Below are 18,220 nucleotides of genomic sequence, written 5' to 3' on the forward strand. Positions count from 1 at the left end.
GGGTGTTGGATATCGTTCACCACGGCTACAGGTTTTATTTCCATACCTTGCCTCCTTTCAAAGGCATGCCAGACATTCCTCCTATACAAAGAAAAGAGGCTCACAAGCAAATTTCTCAGTTACTCCAGATAGGGGCCATTCAGCCGGTTCCTGTGCCAGAAAGGGGCCTAGGATTTTATTCTCGCCTGTTCCTAGTACCAAAAAAGGGGAACACGTGGAGACCAATTTTGGATTTGTCTATCCTCAACACTTATCTGGACATTCCCAAGTTCAAAATGTTAACGTTACAACAGCTTTTACCTCTGCTGGGCAAAGATCACTGGATGGTAACTTTAGATCTCAAGGAGGCTTACCTTCATGTGCCTATCAGACTCAGTTGCAGGAAGTATCTGCGTTCCGAGCTGGGAATTCCCATTATCAGTTCTCTGCATTGCCCTTTGGCTTATCTACTGCGCCCAGAGTATTCACAAAAGTTCTGGCTCCAGTCATTGCTTTCTTCAGGCTAAAAGGAATACAAATCTATCCTTACTTGGACGACTGTCTGATTCTGGCTCAAGAAAAGGACGAGCTTCTTCAGCATCTGGAATATGTGATAGCAGTGCTAAGATGCCTGGGGTATTCTGTGAACGAAATAAAGTCCAGTCTAGTACCCTCTCAAGACATGTGCTTTCTGGGTGTGAGACTGAATACAGCAGCCCAGATGGCCTTTTTAACCCCGGACAAACAAAAGAATCTTTCCCTTTACTTCCATCAACTATCTCTTCAGTCCAGGCTGACTGCAAGGACAGTCCTTCAAGCCTTAGGGTTCATGGCATCTTGTATTCTGGTGCTTCCCAATGCCAAACTGCATATGAGGAAGCTGCAATGGTATCTAAAAAAATGTATGGACACAGCACTGCCAGGATTTGGACACTGTCATTCCAATAATACCTTGCATTCAAAAGGAATTTTTGTGGTGGGCTCAGGAATGTCACCTAAACAAGGGACTCTCTGTGACCCGGCCAGAGGCGAGTCAGATTCTAACGACAGATGCCTCAGACATAGCTTGGGGAGCTCATCTGAATGGAAAGTGGATACAAGACAAGTGGCCTGCCAGACTACAGCATCTACATATCAACATGAAGGAGATGTTAGCAGTCCAGTTTGCATTAATGGCTTTCAAGGAGTTACTTCTTCCAGGGCAGGTGTTGATTCTAACAGACAACACAACTGTCATGTGGTACATCAACAAGCAAGGGGGAACACATTCTTATCCTCTATGCAGGCAAGCAATGATTTTGTGGGAGACTGCGCTCAGCTTGCAGCTAACTCTTCAGGCAAGGTTTCTGCCAGGAGCACAGAACTCCTTAGCAGATGTGTTAAGCAGGCAAATCATGGATCCCCACGAGTGGAAACTGGATCTTCATGTATTTCAAAAATTGACAGTGTCATGGGGAACTCCAGACATAGATCTGTTCGCTTCTCCACTAAACCACCAGCTGCCAAAGTTTTGCACAAAAAGGTTTCATCACACAGCTTGGAAAGTGGATGCTCTTTCGTTCAGTTGGGAAAATCTTCATGTGTATGCCTTTCCACCTCTGCCTCTCCTCCCAAAGGTACTCCTAAAGGTCAGACAAGACAAGCCAAGGATGATTTTGATAGCTACAGATTGGCCTCGGCAACACTGGTACCCATTACTGAGGAATCTGGTAAGGAAGCCTCCATGGCCTTTACCTTTAATTCCACACCTTTTGTCCCAGAGGGACGGTCATCTACTCAATGTCAAGCTTCACTCTCTTCATCTAACAGCCTGGCATATTCTGTTTTGAACCACAGCAGGTCTCAACTTCCTCAACAAGTTTTGAATGTGATTATGGAAGCCAGAAGACCTAGTACACGTAAAGTGTATGCAGAAAAATGGAAGAGATTTTTATTTTGGAGTGCAGCAAAGGATTTGGATGTTTCTGAGCCTAATTTGAGTGTGGCTCTTCAATATCTTACTGAGTTATTGGACAAAGGTTTGTCTTTCTCTTCCATTAAGATTCATGCTGCAGCAATTTCAGCTCACTATGATTGTGACCCACCATTGTTTTCTCATCCTTTGTTCAAGCAATTTCTTAGAGGGGCAAAGAATATAAGACCTCCACGTAGAGCTCCTACTCCTGCTTGGGACCTCAATTTTGTGTTGGAGAAACTTACTCTACAACCTTTTGAGCCTGCGGCTACTGCTGAATTGAAATACTTGTCATGGAAGACTGCTTTTTTGTTGGCCATTACTTCTGAAAGAAGGGTTTCTGAATTGCAGGCCCTTATGGCGGTTGAGCCTTTTTTGATTTTCCATAAGGATAGGGTATCATTACGTACTAATCCTTCCTTTATGCCTAAGGTGGTTTCTAGTGTGGCTTTAAATCAAACTATTCATTTGCCTACTTTTTATGCAGATCCCCAAAATAGAGGGGAAAAGATTTTGCACACTTTAGATGTACACAGGCAGTTGCGTTATTATTTAAGCAGGACTAGGGATTTTAGGCAGTCTCAGCAGTTGTTTGTTTCTTTTGCTTTGAGTTCTCAGGGCAAGCCTGTGTCAAAACAAACTATATCTAAGTGGATTGGGTTTTGTATTGCATTCTGTTATTCCCATCATGGCAAGGAGATTCCAGCTGGGATTAGGCCTCATTCCACTAGGGCTACTGCCACTTCAACAGCATTTCTAAGGGGGGTGGCAACTAAGGATATTTTGGAGGCAGCTACTTGGAGTTCAGTGCATACTTTCTCCAAGCATTACCACCTTCCTCTCTATTCTAAATCCAGGGCTGGTTTTGCCACTGCTGTGTTGCAGGGCATTTTGGCAGCTCCTGCTTCATTATAGTTTAGCCATCCTCCCTTACCTCTGCTTTGGGATTCTACCCAAGTGTTAGGACTGCAGCAATGTGAGATGAAGAACATAGTACAGTTTTGTACCTACCATAAATGTAGATGTTCGAAGATCCACATTGCTGCAGTCCAATTTACCCTCCCTCCTTCCCCTCTGTGTTTAGGGGTGGTTGTGTGGGTGGGGTTCTATTTTTGTACATTTGTATATATTGTACATATATTGGGTACAGGAGTGTTTGGTGTTTTTGGGTTTTGGCCTTGTTTTTTTTTTAGGGTCTTCTGACATCTGGGGCAAGAAAAGACTGAGGATATGACGTCGGTCATGCGCATTTGTACCCTGACATCCTGATGTCAGACAAATGTGCCTTGACCGACGTCAGCCTTATACTTTGGTATTCGGGCCGACTGGGACAGCGGACTACCCCAAGTGTTAGGACTGCAGCAATGTGGATCTTCGAACATCTACATTTATGGTAGGTACAAAACTGTACTTTTATTTGGCTTCTATCGTTGACAAAGCGTGTATGGGTGCTGTTAGGTACTAGAGGCCTGTGTTTACGTTTGTTACTCTGCTTTATTTTCACATTTTGACAGGAAAATATTGGAACACTTTGATTTTTTTTCAGCATTTATACATTTACTCTGTGTATGACTCAGCTTTTTTAAAAACTGTATCATGATTTTACCACAAATGAAATTATTTGAATGTACTGTTTTTAGTCTCTCTGAAAAGGAAATATAGTTTAAATTGCTGTTGAATGTTATTTTATGGGAGTTTAATGTGGTTAGTGTGTTGAGCTAATTTTAACACTTGTTTGGAACAATGGTTGCTTTGGTATTTGGGCTTTGGGTACTGAAATTCATTAACGTCTGTCAGTTGCAAAAGAATTATGAATGCATTTTAGACTGTGTTTTGTGATAATGGCACAGTTTGGTAGAATTTAGTTGTGTGTGGACATTAGACTTATTTCTAGAACCATTAAGTGCTTATTGTGATATATTATTCAATACTGTCAGTTCATTATTCTGACTGGTTTCCTGTCCCATGACTTGATGGATCCTAACTCTATTACCCCCCCCCCCCCCATCAAATCCGGTTTCACCTGAAAAGAAAAAACAAAATAAAACTGTGCCTCAGCCTTCTTTCAGGACAGTTGCTCGGTCCACAGACCACTTTCCTTTTGCCCCATCTGCATCTAGTGTAGCCTTGCCAGCCACTATGGAATTATGGAATGTGGATTAGACACTTCCTGCTGGACTGTTTCAGTACCTGGCGCTGATATAGGAGAAACAAACCCTTTAGATTCAGGAGTAGTTTGGGATTAGAGACCCCTTGCCAGACATAATACTCTGTCCCAAGCAGTGGCGGCTGGTGACTTCAAATCAAAGGGAGGCTGCAGGAGACAGCTGAATGGATGGAGCCAATGGGAAGGGGTGCGGCCAACTAGAAAAGGGAGGAGCTATGCTCAAAACCACAAAAACTGTACCTCTCAACCTATTAATGCATGAAATCTGGACAAGGCCAAATATATTGGGGGAACATAGAAACAGTACTAAATAGTGCTCTTGTATAAACTTAGTTGATAGAATAACAGGTCTTGCTTTAGCATGCATTTTTCTGAAGGTTATGAAGTCTGAAACTCTATGTCTGTCATTATTTAGTAACTTAATTCCTAAATGATTTGCCAGAAAACCACATATTTTATGAGGAACAAACCAAAACTAAAAAACAAAAAATGTATTCATTCTGTGAAAATCTGGACAGTTGAGAGGTATAGTCCAGCTGGGGCTGTCTTTGAGTTTGCCGCCCTTCCCCCTCACAAACTCATGGTCGAATGGAGCCTCTCCCCTGCAGCCATTTCAATGTCCCATTACTTGACTATTTCACCCCATTTACCATAAACACTGTAATGTGCATACTGCTTTGCTTCTACGATGATTTGGATTTCATTTGAAGGTTTTATTTTGCATTTTACAGCACAAACACTAAGACATCTGCTAAACATTGCACTGCAGTCTCACAATGAAAATAGCATTAAAACTCGTCTGCCCTGGAAACTCACATTAATTGAAACAGCATTGAAATCCACATTCAAAGGAAATACATTTGGATAGTATAAAGATTAATTTTGGTCCGTTTTCAAATAGTAGGCTCCTTGCACAAAATACATACATGTGTTGTGTGATACACCCTCCTGATTGTATTAAATTATATTCCTTGTATAATACAGTGCAGTTGTTAGAGGGTGTTTTAAATGTATTGTTTTGAAAATTTTTCTATTAAACAATGAAATAAAATGCATGCACCAATAATGACCCAATTGAGAACATTTCCATCATAAAGTCTACTCAAACTTCTACAGTCCACCAGTATCAGTAAATATGCAGAATCTCTGCAGAAGTAAAAGTCATCTACAAAATTCCACATTAAAGAGATCAGTAATTAATGAAGAGGTTGCTGCTAGTAAACAACTTTATATTTCATTATTTCATCTACAAATAAAGTGCCTGTATCTTCAACAAAGAGGACATTCTTAGTATGGCAGCATCCACCCTATGTGGGAGTAGGGCCCACAGCCTTCTGCAGCAAGAGCAAGTACACTACCTGTTGTGCTATTAACAATGCAAGCAGACTTCGCATAAGCAGCAATAAACTTCTCTTCCCCTGCAGCTCTCAGATCCTTGTAAAATCTACTTGACACTCAACTGTATATCTGTATAACAGTATATCCTGTAATTTGTGTGTATACTGATCATGTCTAAATAACTAAATGTGTCTGTAATTTTTCTTTGTGGAGCTTTTCTCCCCGGGCCTCTGCTGAAAAAGGGCCTTTTTGGCTCAGTCAGACACCCCCGGTTAACAAATGTAAAATAAAATAAAAAAATAAATAAAAATCTCTCAACTTAGCGCAAGAAATCTGGAAAAAGCCAACGTTTATTGGAAGGGGACAAAAGCCCAAAAACCAGGGACACATTTTAAACGTTGCTTGTATAATTTTGGAAAGTTACTAATATAAAATGCTGTGTTACCACCATACATTTCACTGCCAAGCCTTGAACCCAGGACCCTATGCAAAACAGTCAGAGCAACATACCACTATGCCAAATCAGCTGTTGTATGAAAGAGAGGAAGACAAACTTAAATGGCTACCATTTAGTGAATTCAGTTCACACCATAGCTGTCAACCTCTTAGCACAAAACACCTGGACAGCACCAGTAATGGGAAAATACAGCCCTGAAACATATTCAGTGAATTCAGTTCTCACCATAGCTCTCGACCTTAGCACAAAAAACCTGGACGAAGCCAATAATGGGGGAATACAGGCCCAAAAATAGGGACACATTTCAAATATCCATCTTATAAACTTAGTAAATTGCTAAAATAGAAGGTTTTGTGTTACCATGTACTTTCTTAAGAATATGAAGTCTGAAATTCAAATGCTTGTCATTTTTATTTATTTCACTTTTGTTTACCAGGAAAGTCTGACTTGGAACAAAAGCCAATTTTCAGCAGAGTACCAGGGAGAAACACTCCAGACACATGTCTTTGAAAGATGGGAGGACACCAGAGCACCAAGAGGAAACCCACAAAAACACAGGGAGGACATGCAGACTCCACACAGAAGGCACCCCAGCCAGGAATCAAACCAGAGAACCTGTAGCTGTCAGGCAACAATGCTCCCACTGCACTACTGACTGTGTAAAGACAAAAATGCAGTCAGAAACCGCAGATTTTATGAGGAACAGAACAAATATGAGGCAAAAATCTGCAAATTTCTTTACAAATGGTGGTGGGTAGGGAATTCAGGCTCTTGCCACCTAGCCCCAAGGTACAGGGTTCAAGCCTGATTCTCTACCCACCACCATATAGCAACTGGGGCATTGTCGACAAACACACACACCTACCTTACAGTAAGTATTCCTTCCTGTTTCATAGCCCATGGATGTCCCATTAAAGTATGTATTCCTTCCTGCAGTAATTGAGGTCAGTAAATCCAAGTATTCCTTCCTGCAAAAGCCCACGAATGTTGCAGTCTGAACATCTAACCAAAGCCCCAATACGAATGTGTTCTGCCCGCGGATGTTGCAGTCTGAACATCCAACCAAAGCCTCAATACGGATATGTTCTTCCCGCAAGAGCAGGCTGAGTAGCACCCAGCCTGCAGACATTGCAGTCCGATCCCCATCCAGTCTATGCAGTTGTAACTGCATAGACTTCTGGGATATGCTGCTGAATCCTTATCTTCCTAATCTGGACTGCTGGTGAGACGGTCTGGATTCTGTTCTCCAGAATGGTTCACCAGCAGTCCGGATATCAGAAATGCCTCACATGTGCAATGTTCCGCAATATGTTTTTTTTTCTCCTTTTCCTTTTCTTTTCTTTTTTGTAAATTTTATTGTTTTTCAGCTGGGGGGGGGGGCGCTGCAGAGCCCAATAGCATGAGCCTCCCCTGGTCCCAAGATATTTTATCTAGTAGTGAAGTTAATAAGAAAAAGAAACAGAAGCTTCATCAGAAAGCTGACAAACGGATTATAGCTGTTTCTTTGGTTTCCTTGGCAAAGTGTGTTCTGCAGACAGCTAATTCTGGTGGTTGTATTCTCATACTTGGCTGTAGTGCTTTTTGTTGTTTCAGAGAATGACTAGAACTGTGATGAGGACAATGATGATTTCCTAGCTGACACTGAGTCCAGTTAGTCTGATTCTTTGGAAGATGAACCTGAACTTAAGTCCAAATAAGAGTTCACTTTTCCTCAGGTGATTGCTAGCTTTAATGGTGATTTTGCTTAGGAGCATTTGGAAACTACCCCAGAGCTAGGTAGGGCATAAGACCTTATAGAGAATGAGATGCCTAATTCTGTGACTGTCCCCCTTCTGTTACTGGCCTTGGAAGATGATTATAAAAACTTTCCTGAAGCACACCAGTGTCTCTTCCAGCAATCCCTAAAAAGGCTCAGAGAAAATATTGGTTGTCCTTGGATATGACAGGTCTCTTTTCTCATTTGACTGCTGACCCAGCTGCGGTCTCCCCAGCTTTCTGCTGAAATAAAAAGTCCTTGGCTTCATCAAATCCAGTGGCCCTGATGAAGAAGGAAAATTGTTTGATCTTCAGAGTGAAAAAAATGTCTCTTTCTAGTAATTTAGCCTTTAGAATGTTAAATTGTCAAGGCTATATGAGAAAATGTATTTTACAATGTGTGTACAGTTTGGATGGTTTTGTTGCATCCTCACCTGCAGAGCAAAAGTCTTGTATGAAATTGTTTCTGATTTCACTTAGGTTTCAAAACATACTCTGAGAGGTATACTTGAATATCCAGATACAGTCTTGAGAAATGCTGCTGCTTCTGTTGTATTAAGTTAGTGTTTATGTTTATGTAATCAGAACTTCTCTGATGATTTAAAATCCAAAGTTTGGAATGCACCCTTAAGTTCTGAATTGGTGTTGGGCCCTGTCTTACACACATTATCAAACAATGGGATGATAAAGGCAAATTAATGCATGAGTTATCGAGGATGCTTCATGTACCCAACTTCTCCCCAAACAAGGTGTCTTCCTTCATGAAACAGAACAAACAAAAATCCCAGCCAAACAAAAATTAAGGATCAAAAAGGAAATGGCAGAAATATAATTCTTCAAAACCAAACAAGAGATGCTCATTTCAGAAGAAGAATCAGCCTCCTGCAAAGAATGATTATGCTGAGTAATAGAGCACCACCCCTGCCCTTCTTTCCTCAGGCTCTTTCATAACCTGCAGTCAAGCTGCAAATGGTCTCAGGCAAATGGGTCCTGTAAATAATTTGGAAATTAAGCACGTGGCAGCCGATAGAAAATCCTCCTTTTCAGGGGAATTCCCCCACAACCACCGGATCAGGCAGTGCTTCTCCAGTGCCTTCAATATAATAAGGCAAATGAGCACTCCTGGATACCCATCCTAGATTTGTCCTTTTCAACTACCTTTGGAAGAGATTCAAAATTCAGAGAAAGATCATGGTCAAATGGGTCCCTGTGTGGTGTAATGGATGAGGACTCCCTCCACCCAGCAGTACCCCCCAGTCCATTCCTGTGTCCCATTCCTTGGCTATTTCTCCCCAGTTACCATAAACTCTGTTCAGCTCTGTCAGTGTGCATACCATTTTCTTCTTTACTTATATAATGATTAGAGATATTTAAAACTTTTATTTCAACTTATATATTAGAAACACTGATAGCCATTTGCTAAACAAAACAGTACAGTCTCACAGTGAAAACAGACTTAGCATGAACAGTAAGATTCTCTGCCCTTGAAACCCACATTCAAAGAAAATGCATCTGGCTAGTGGCAGATTAAGTTTACCTTTGGGCTATTTTCAAACCCTGGGCCCCTTGTGCACATGTTTAGGACCATAAATACATCATGCATTCTTTGACGTGATTTCCTGATGGTATTAAATTATGTTCTTTGCATAATATAGCACCACTTGTTAAAGTGTGTTTGTAAATTGTAGGTTTGAACATTTTTCCACTAAGCGATGAAATAAAATGTTTGAACCAGTAATGACAAAACTACCCATTATAGAAAATTTCAACCACAAAAGGCCACTCAACTTCTGTCATTATAGTCCACCAGTATCAGTCAATGTGTGCAATCTCTGCAGAAGTAAAAGTCATCTGAGTAATTCCACATTAAAGAAAACTACAAGTAATGAAGAGGTTGCTGCTGGCGAGCAACTAAACAACTTTGCATTTCAGAGTTTTGTGTAGAAATTCATTGCCTGCTGCCCTTGAATAAATTGGCCATGTTGCATTTAAAAAAATATATATGCTTGTAATATTTCAATAGGGAATGGCTGTCAGTCTGGCAAAAGGTTCATAATTATTGGGGCATCTCATCCAAAGAAGGGCACGTTTGAGAGTGCAGCATCCCCATCCCCCCCTTAAAAGGCACTGCAATATTGGCGCTCCATCTACATGGTGTGGGTATAAAACCCACAAGCAACTAAGCTACCTGCTGTGTTACAAGCACTGCTTTCAAAATTTATAGCACAAACACCGATGATGGCCATTTGCTAAATAAAAACAGTTACACACTGAAAACAGACTTATCATGAACGCTAAACTTCTCTTCACTCTAAACTCAACGTTCCTTGAAAATGCACTGAAACTCAACAGTCCTTGAAAATGCATCTGCTGATAGCAGTTTGTTAGTTTATGTAGAGGATTCAGGCTTTATGGTCCTGTATTCAAGGTACAGGGTTTGAGCCTGAATAAATTAACCAACCTGCCATCCCTAACTGGAGCATTTAACGCACACACTGCTAACCAGTTTGCTTGTCAGATAGGCTCCATATTTGCTCATCTCTTAAAAATTCCGTGGTCTCCACTTCAGTGTTTAAAGTGTGCCTGCATCTTTAATATGACACACTTACAGGCGCTACAGAGAATGCACTCTGTGTGCACCTCTTAAAAAAGAAATGTACGTTTTGCGGCAGCCCCTCAGACAGTGGGCCCTATATGACTGTCTAGGTTGACTAATGCTGCATCTGGCTGTGCTTATAGTAGGTCCTTGCATTGATTCCAGACCACTGTTTCATGGTGACTGTAGATCTCAAGGACATTTATCATATTCCTATTGCTCCCAGTTTCAGGAAGCTTTTGTGATTTGCTGTGTCTGGTTTACACGATCAGTTTTCTGCATTACCTTTGGGCTATCTACTGTACCCAGAGTGTTTACAAATTATCTATCCCTAGTGGCTGCCTATTGCAGAATCGTAGGCATCCACATTTTTCTGTATCCAGGTGGAGTCTTTCAACAAGATTGCATCCCTCTTTTCTGACATGGGCTTCAAATTGTACTTTCAAAAGTCATTCCTCACACCCTCTCAATGTATAGTTTTCCTGGGGTTTTAGATAGACACAGTAAAAAGGATGGCCTTCCTGTCAGAAGACAAAGTTTTGACTTTTCAGTTTTTTTTTTTTTTTTTTTGGATTTCTGTCTTCTAGATGTTGCTTCAGTAAGAGAGAGCCTCAAAATTTTAGGCCTCTTGTCATCAGTGATCCTGATACCACTAGCCAAACTACACGTGAGAAAAATTCAGTGGTACTTGAAGAACTGTTGGACCTTGCACCTTCATCCCTTGGATTTCCAGGTAGTGGTATGTAAAACAAGAACTGCAGTGGGAGGGATCAGCTGTCTCTGAATCCTGGACTCTTTCCTTTTTCAGACTCCAGTCCAATCTCTTTAGATGGACTCCTCAGCTTGTATGTGAGGAGCAATGTCCATCGGAGTTCAAGTGCAAGGCTTGTGCAGTCGTCAGGGCACAGTAGAGCACATAAACATGCTTTGAAAGTCCCTCACCACTTAAGGATTCCGAATCCTCTTTTATTGGTCACACACCATAGAAATGTGATGTACCTGAACAAGTAAGGAGCTACAAGGTCATACCTCTTTGCTGGTTGGTAGTGATGGCCTGGGAACTGGCTCTACAGCATTCTGTGACTCTTTCCAGCGTCATACCTTCCATCAGAGCAAAGCACAGTGGCAGACAGACTAACTAGATCCTGGACAGAACCTCATGAGTAGAAGCTTCAAGAAGAGGTCTTCCAGGGCTTGTTCCTGATGTGGAGAATACACCAAGTAGATCTGTTCACCTCCTTTCAAAACAGACAACTGAAATAATTATGTTCAAGACATCCTTGCAGCCATGCTTGGAAGACAGATGCTCTATCATTCCCATGGTATGGAATGTTCTTTTATGCATTTCCACCCTTTCCAATGATTCCTAAGGTACTTCTAAAGATTCAGAAAAAAAAAATACCAAAGATCATTGTGGTAACCACCTTTTGGCCCAGGCAAATTTGGTTCTCTCGTTTAATGGAATTGGCCAAGTGCAGTTACCACAAGTTCAGACCGGATTCTGCTCGCACAGTATCAGGGGATGAATGAATGGTACACCCCAGCTTAGACCAATGCAACTGACTGTTTATTTGGACACCATTTAGGCATTTATTTCATTAGGATGTGCAACAGTTATTTAAGGAGGCAAGAAAATCTACAACTAGAAAATCTTGTTTACAAGTGGAAGAAGTTCTCTAGGTGGTGCCTAGCCAGTAACAGAGGTCTTGAAAGGTTTTTGACCCGTATGGTTTTAAAATATTTGCATGTGTTGCTTTGAGATCATCTGCTATATGTGTCTATCAAATTGCATCTTGCAGCCATCTCAGCTTACCCTCTTCCCCGGATCCCCCCACTTTCATCTTTTCTTTTGGCCAGACAGTTTATGAAAGGAGTGTTGCATGTGAGACCCATTGAAAAGCAAATTCCTCCTCCGTGGGATTTCATCTTTGTTCTTGAAAAATTGACCTTACCTCATTTTGTACCCGCACTGTGACTGATGTGCAGTTCATTATTGGTGATTCTCTGAGCTATGGTGGGCCAACCCTGTCTGATTTTTCACAAGGACAGGGTTGTATTGCTCACTAATCCTTCATTTATACCTAAAGTTGTTTCTGAATTTATTTTGAATCAAACCATCAGTCTCCCAGTGTTTTATTCTGATCCAGTTGACAAGGGAGAGATGATTCTACATACCTTGGCTGTGCATCGGCAGCTCACGTACTGCCTTGACAGAACAAAGCCCTTTAATAGTGCTGAACAGCTATTTGTCTCCTTTACAGAGGCTAAGAAGGGTCACCCTGTCTCTATGCAAACTATTCCATGATGGTTATCCTCTACTATTGTTTTCTGTTACTCCCACCATGGTAAATCTCGCCTAGGCTAGATTAAAGTGTGTGCTCAACTAGGGCCTTATCTTTTTCGACAACATATTGAAAAGGGGTGGACTTAAGAAGCATTCTAAAGGCAACAACTTGGTCTTCTGTTCATACATTCACAAAGCACTCAAACTGGATTATTTTTCAAGGTCCAGAGCAGGCTTTGTTGGGACCATTCTCCATCATCCTGGATCCTTATATTTCCACCTCTCAGGTAGGATAAATTGTGGGAGTCTACTCAAAATGTCAGTGAAGCAGTGGGAATGATGGACATAGTACAGTTGCTTAAGTCATGCTTACCTGTAACGGTAGATGTTCGAATTCCTCACTGCCTCAATAGAAGAACCCACCTATCATCCCCAGATTATACATAGTTGAGGTGAGATTCAACCTGCTTGACTTGGTTGTTGTTGGATTTAGTTTTATCAGGTATTGTGATTGGCAGCATATTTACTCTTAGTAGATGATTCTGGCTTTAGGTATTTTCCTGTCCTCCTTTGTGGAAGCAAAAGCCCAAATACTCGCTTCCTGTCACAGCTAAAGGCTTCCCCCTCACTATATGCTCAGCCAATGATCTGTCACAGGAAGAGAGAAGAAGGGGAGTCTGAGCTATTGAAAGCTGACCAGTACTGGGTTACCTTAGCATATAACTTGTATATATAATATATATTTTGTTTAACGTACAAATGAATATATACATATGTATGTTTAACATACAAATTAATCTTTGTATAATGTGATTATATTTTTACTTCCTCAGAGCTTATCTCCCCGGGCCCCTCTACAGAAAATGGACATATATCCAGTAAGACTAGCCCAGTCAAATGTAAAATAAAATAAAAAATAAATAAATAACCCAAAATGCCAGTGAGGAACTCAAACATCTACTGTTCCAGGTAAATAGGACTTGCACAACTGCACTGTGTCAGCCACATGCAGGGAAACCCCAAGCCTGTTTTTACTTGTCTTGCAGTACATGCTGTTTGTAGTGGATAGAGATTTGAGGTGCCATTTATTTTGATTTTTTTTTTTTATCTTAAACATAATGTTACTCAGTTGTGTATCAGTTCATAAACTGTATGCAGTCTTCCTGTGATAAGCATCATTTCCGAAAGCAATGATATTTTATAATAGTTAACAGAAGAATGCTGTATGATGTTCATTATTAGATCACTGTTGCAGCACCATAAAGCTACATGGGACATATCCTGATAAGGATTGGGCATCTGGCAGGAATACAAAAGCTTTTGGGTGCCTTACACACACACACACACACACACATACCATATATCTGAAGAAGCAGAGGAGGACATGCAGAGATAAAAGTAAATATACAGGTGCCAAAAATCAGAACTTTCTTGCTTTTGGTTTTCACTGTGTCTTCAGTGTTTCGGAGGTCGGTTTATTTAACTTTTGGGTGGATAAGTACCCACCCCACCCCCAGACTTTCCTTCCTTTTTTGAGCAAAATCTGTAAGGAAATATCTTCTTATGTCTAGGAGAAAAGAACAGTGTCTGTTTGCCAAACTGATAGAAAGATTCCAGCATAGCCTGTTTCTTGCACAGGGGGAGGCACATGGCATTCACTGCTGTCAGATTGTTTGTTCTTTACCCCAAGACAATTAGAAATCAGCTTAACATTCTATTTCTTGAAAACCAACAGCTGAAGTCCCTTTTTCAATTGTTGATGGATACCAGTTCAGCCTCATTGGACAGCCCTCTTCTGAAAAATCTGTTAGAGGCTTCTTCACCAGCACCTTACAGACAGCTGTGGTGTGACCTTGTCAGAGTCCTCAGAACACCCCCTGGATGTTTCTCACCCCTCTGGTTCTTCTCTGAGGGATATTGTCAACAGCCGGGAGCCATTTGCACCCTCAAAGGCTATATATGTGGTAATGGCCAAAAAGTGGAACCCCTCCTTGTGCCTTTAGAAGGGCCAGATGGAATCTTTCAGTTGCTGGTTAGGTAAGAGGTAGTGGGTTTAGTTGTGGAAGTATGGATGTCCAACTCCATATCCATCACTTTAGATATCCTGAGAAAGAAAACTCAAAAGACCAGACATCTACTACACCTTCTACCCATTCTGCTAAAAAATGCAAAGGGGCTTTTCAGAGTCTTCCAGTCTTTACAGTTGTTTTCTGTTATCCCTTCCGATTTGAGTAGAAGATGACCTTCCTTTCCTTCAGACAGTGGCTTCCTGTCATAGTTAGAAAAGGAGGGCCTGGACTATGCTTCCCAGATTTCCCTTTCTACCACTTTAGAATCAGAGACTGAAGAGAATATTTTCTCTTATTCTCCTGTTAAAGAGCTATCCTTTTCTGATGCCACTGGTAGGATGAAGAATGGGAAGAAACTGAAATATCAGACACCCAAAAGAGGTACAGTGAAGTCCTTCAAGTGGATACTCCAAAACTTCTTACCATTCAAGCTGTCATTGGAGATGTTTTTAATACTGCATGCACCTCTGCATATAGTCAATTTCCTACACCCAGAAATTCTTTATAAAGTACCTCAAACACATACATTTCTCTTTTGTAACCCTCTTACAGGTTCTGCTGTTGCCTTGGCCAAGGACTCAAATGTTAAGCATTTAACTTTGACTATTAACCCAAATCAACACTGGACGAAAGGGCTTTTGGTAGATATGAGGCAAAAGTTTATACTTCTACCTATAACCTGTAGGACAATGAATTGTCAGGCTCACATGGCCAAATTTCTGCTTGCAACCTTTGCAGATATGAGTAAGATTATTGCTGATTTCTGTAAAAGGAAAAGCTTCTCTACTTAACATGATTTTTTTAGTGACTCTAGTAACGAGACATTCCCTAAAATAGATACAGTTTCTCGGGTGGCTTCCTTGGGCTCTGTGTGCAGTTATGACGGGCTTAGTTTGCAAAATCTCTCTGACTTCTCGGGTGCTTTATGCTCCTTTGGATAAAGCAGTTTTGTTTGGCTGTGTTCTTCAGGTGAGGTTTTAAAATGGTTTGATAATAGAGGGAAGCTTATTCAAGCGGCAAGTCAGATTTTTAGTCATTGTTTTCAAAGTCGAGCAGGAACTAACCACTTCAGTTCTGCACCCTTTGTTTAGAAAATCCTTGAAACCTTCCCAGTGCAAAAATCTAGCAAACAGCAATATAAGAAAGTCTGCAAGGGGATTCAGGGAAAATAAAAATAAGATCTGATATTGTCATCTTTATTTTAATTAACCTGTGGATTACGGATCAGATCCTCCGATCTGACTGAGCTGCAGTTTTCAGACTTCAGATCCTAATCTTGAGCTCCTCCCTCTTCCCGTAATGCACCACACTACCTCTAACTCCTCAGATCTCTTTTGCCACCATACTGGTAAGACAGAAGAGTCCAAGTCTCGAGTTGTAAGGAATTTTTAGTTTTTATTCTTTCTTTAGTTTACTTTTAAATATTGTGGTCCTTTCTTAATAACCCTCCCTAATTTTTTTTAGTTTCTTTCATCTAGTATGTCATAAGTGTTTTTTTCTTCATGTCTGTTTTAATTGCTATTTTTACCTCATATTTTGGTCCATTTTTCATAAAAGTGTCCTTTACTGGCAAATTAGTAGCATGTCATTAAAGATTACAGTACAAAATAATGCCAGACTTTTGAGCTCTACTTTTTTGCTGAGAGAGGTTGAAAGGTTTGTTTCCCACGCTGAGTGCTGCTGTCATGTGCTTGCCTCTCGGCCCTTTGGTTTTCTGTGGAGTGCCTGTCCTCTTGCTTTTTGGTATTATTCTAACTATTCACTTTTTAGATTTAGAGTGTTGTGCTCTGTCTCCCTGACCCTCAGTAGGTTTCTCTGCAGTGTCTACCATCTCTGACCTGCTGTTTTCTTTTGGGTAGTTATAGCTTTTTCTTTTTGTGCTGTGTTCTTGTGGTATGCCTTGTTTCGTTCACTTTGCGTGGAATGAAGGGTTTCTTGGTCTAGTTTTCCAGTCACTGACATACTGTGTAGAATGGGTATGTTGTGGTTGAACACCTCTGTGTGTTCCTTTCCTGTCCGTGGACAGGCCTGCAAGGTCTGATTTTTATAAAAAAAAAAATGAATAGAGTGTGATCGTACAGTGGGTCACCTCTTTCAGCAGCTTTCAAGTTTTTCAGTGCGTTTCTTTGGGGCTCAACTCCTGTAGAAACGGATAGCTCTTAGCCTTTCTTCTCTAAAATGAGGAATTTTTTTTTTGTGGGAAAATGCGGAACGCTTACTAACAACTTCATCTACGAAGCTCACAGGATGGTTAAAAGGTATACTTATAAAAATGTTTTCTGAGGATTTAATGCATTTCATTGAAGAAAAAAAATCTCCTAACACTGAATGTTTGCCTGAAGCAAAGAACTTCGAGGAATTTTGACTCCCAGTGAGAGCATTCTTCATAAGGAGGTACACTTCAAAAGTATGGCTGGATGTGCAAGCTTCTGTACTTGGTTTTCTGCACCTTGGAGCTTTGTTATCCTGTTTTCTTTGGGGCTCAGCCCTCCCCATAAAAGAATCAGTAATATGATTTATTTTAAGTAGACAAGTGTCTCGGACCCAGTTCTTTGGATCAGCAGCTGCTAGGCCTTCCATTGGATCGCTAGTCTTTCAGATCCGACAACTGTGTTCCCTGAGATGTTCCGCTTACCTGCTTATCGTCGTCCAATCCTAGGTGTCAGATCCGACAGTCTGTGCAGTTCTCAGATCCAGTTCCTTCAGATCTGCAGGTACTGGACCGGCAAGGTTTCTTTGGCTCCGAGGTGCTCCTCTGGTCACAGAATTAGCTAAAATGTCCACTGATCCAGTACCTTTGGATCCATAAATGTTGAATGAATAGGTTTCTGCCCTAGGATCCAAACGGATCCTATGTGGGTTACAGAAACAGCTGAACTGTCCACAGATCTGACAGTTTCAGATCCACAGCTATTAAAGGGAAGTTTCTTTCTGTTAGATTCAAGCCTCTCGGATCCAAACAATGGCACTTCGCTCAGAGTAAGCTGGAGTTTTCCCAGATCTAGTGTCTCTGGATCTGTAGCTGTTGCCCGAGCTTGCCTCGTCGAATCTGAGAAAATCTTTCAGGATCCAATAATGTGGTTGTTCTTGTCTATTCCAGTGAAACAGTATTAAAAGAAGAATATTTAGGTTAGTGTAAACACTAACAGGCACTTACATGTCCCTGGTGTTCTCTGTGTGTGGATATGTGCTTGGAGGAGGACTGCCAGTGGTGTAGTTTATGACCATTGACTTGTTGTTGAATGTAGTTTGTAGAGGCTAACTTTAGTACAGGATGTGTTCATGGCCTGCTTATTAACCCCTCTTCCCCATCTCAAAAATATTTTGCCCAGTTTACTGAACTCAGTTTGAGAGGTTTGGCTCTACTTTTCCTTGTGTAGCCTACTAGCTTAGCAAGAGAGTCAGTATCATAAGCTTTGTGTGCTGAGACTGACCGCTGTCTTCTAGATACTGCCTGGATGGAGTTGATCTGATGTTCTTCGTGTTTCACTGTTGCAGTCATCACATTTGGGTTATCTGCTTGCAATAGCCCTCAATCGGCCTGATTAACAAAGTCTTTGGTCCTGCATCAGTTGCGGTCTCTTCTTCCATGACATCAGGTCGTCAGGGGTATAAAACATG

The 18,220-nt window shown here is 41.1% G+C and overlaps 1 protein-coding gene across 1 annotated transcript in view; it reads left to right on the top strand.

Annotated features, from left to right (window-relative positions):
• SRBD1 (S1 RNA binding domain 1) overlaps positions 1-18,220 on the top strand; it is a 2,028,107-nt gene that overhangs the window by 1,751,738 nt on the left and 258,149 nt on the right. The gene's annotated exons all lie outside the window — the stretch shown is intronic.

The sequence above is a fragment of the Protopterus annectens genome, chromosome 1.part0, assembly GCF_019279795.1.
Source record: "Protopterus annectens isolate FY-2018-M chromosome 1.part0, PAN1.0, whole genome shotgun sequence".
Classification (NCBI taxonomy): Eukaryota; Metazoa; Chordata; order Ceratodontiformes; family Protopteridae; genus Protopterus; species Protopterus annectens.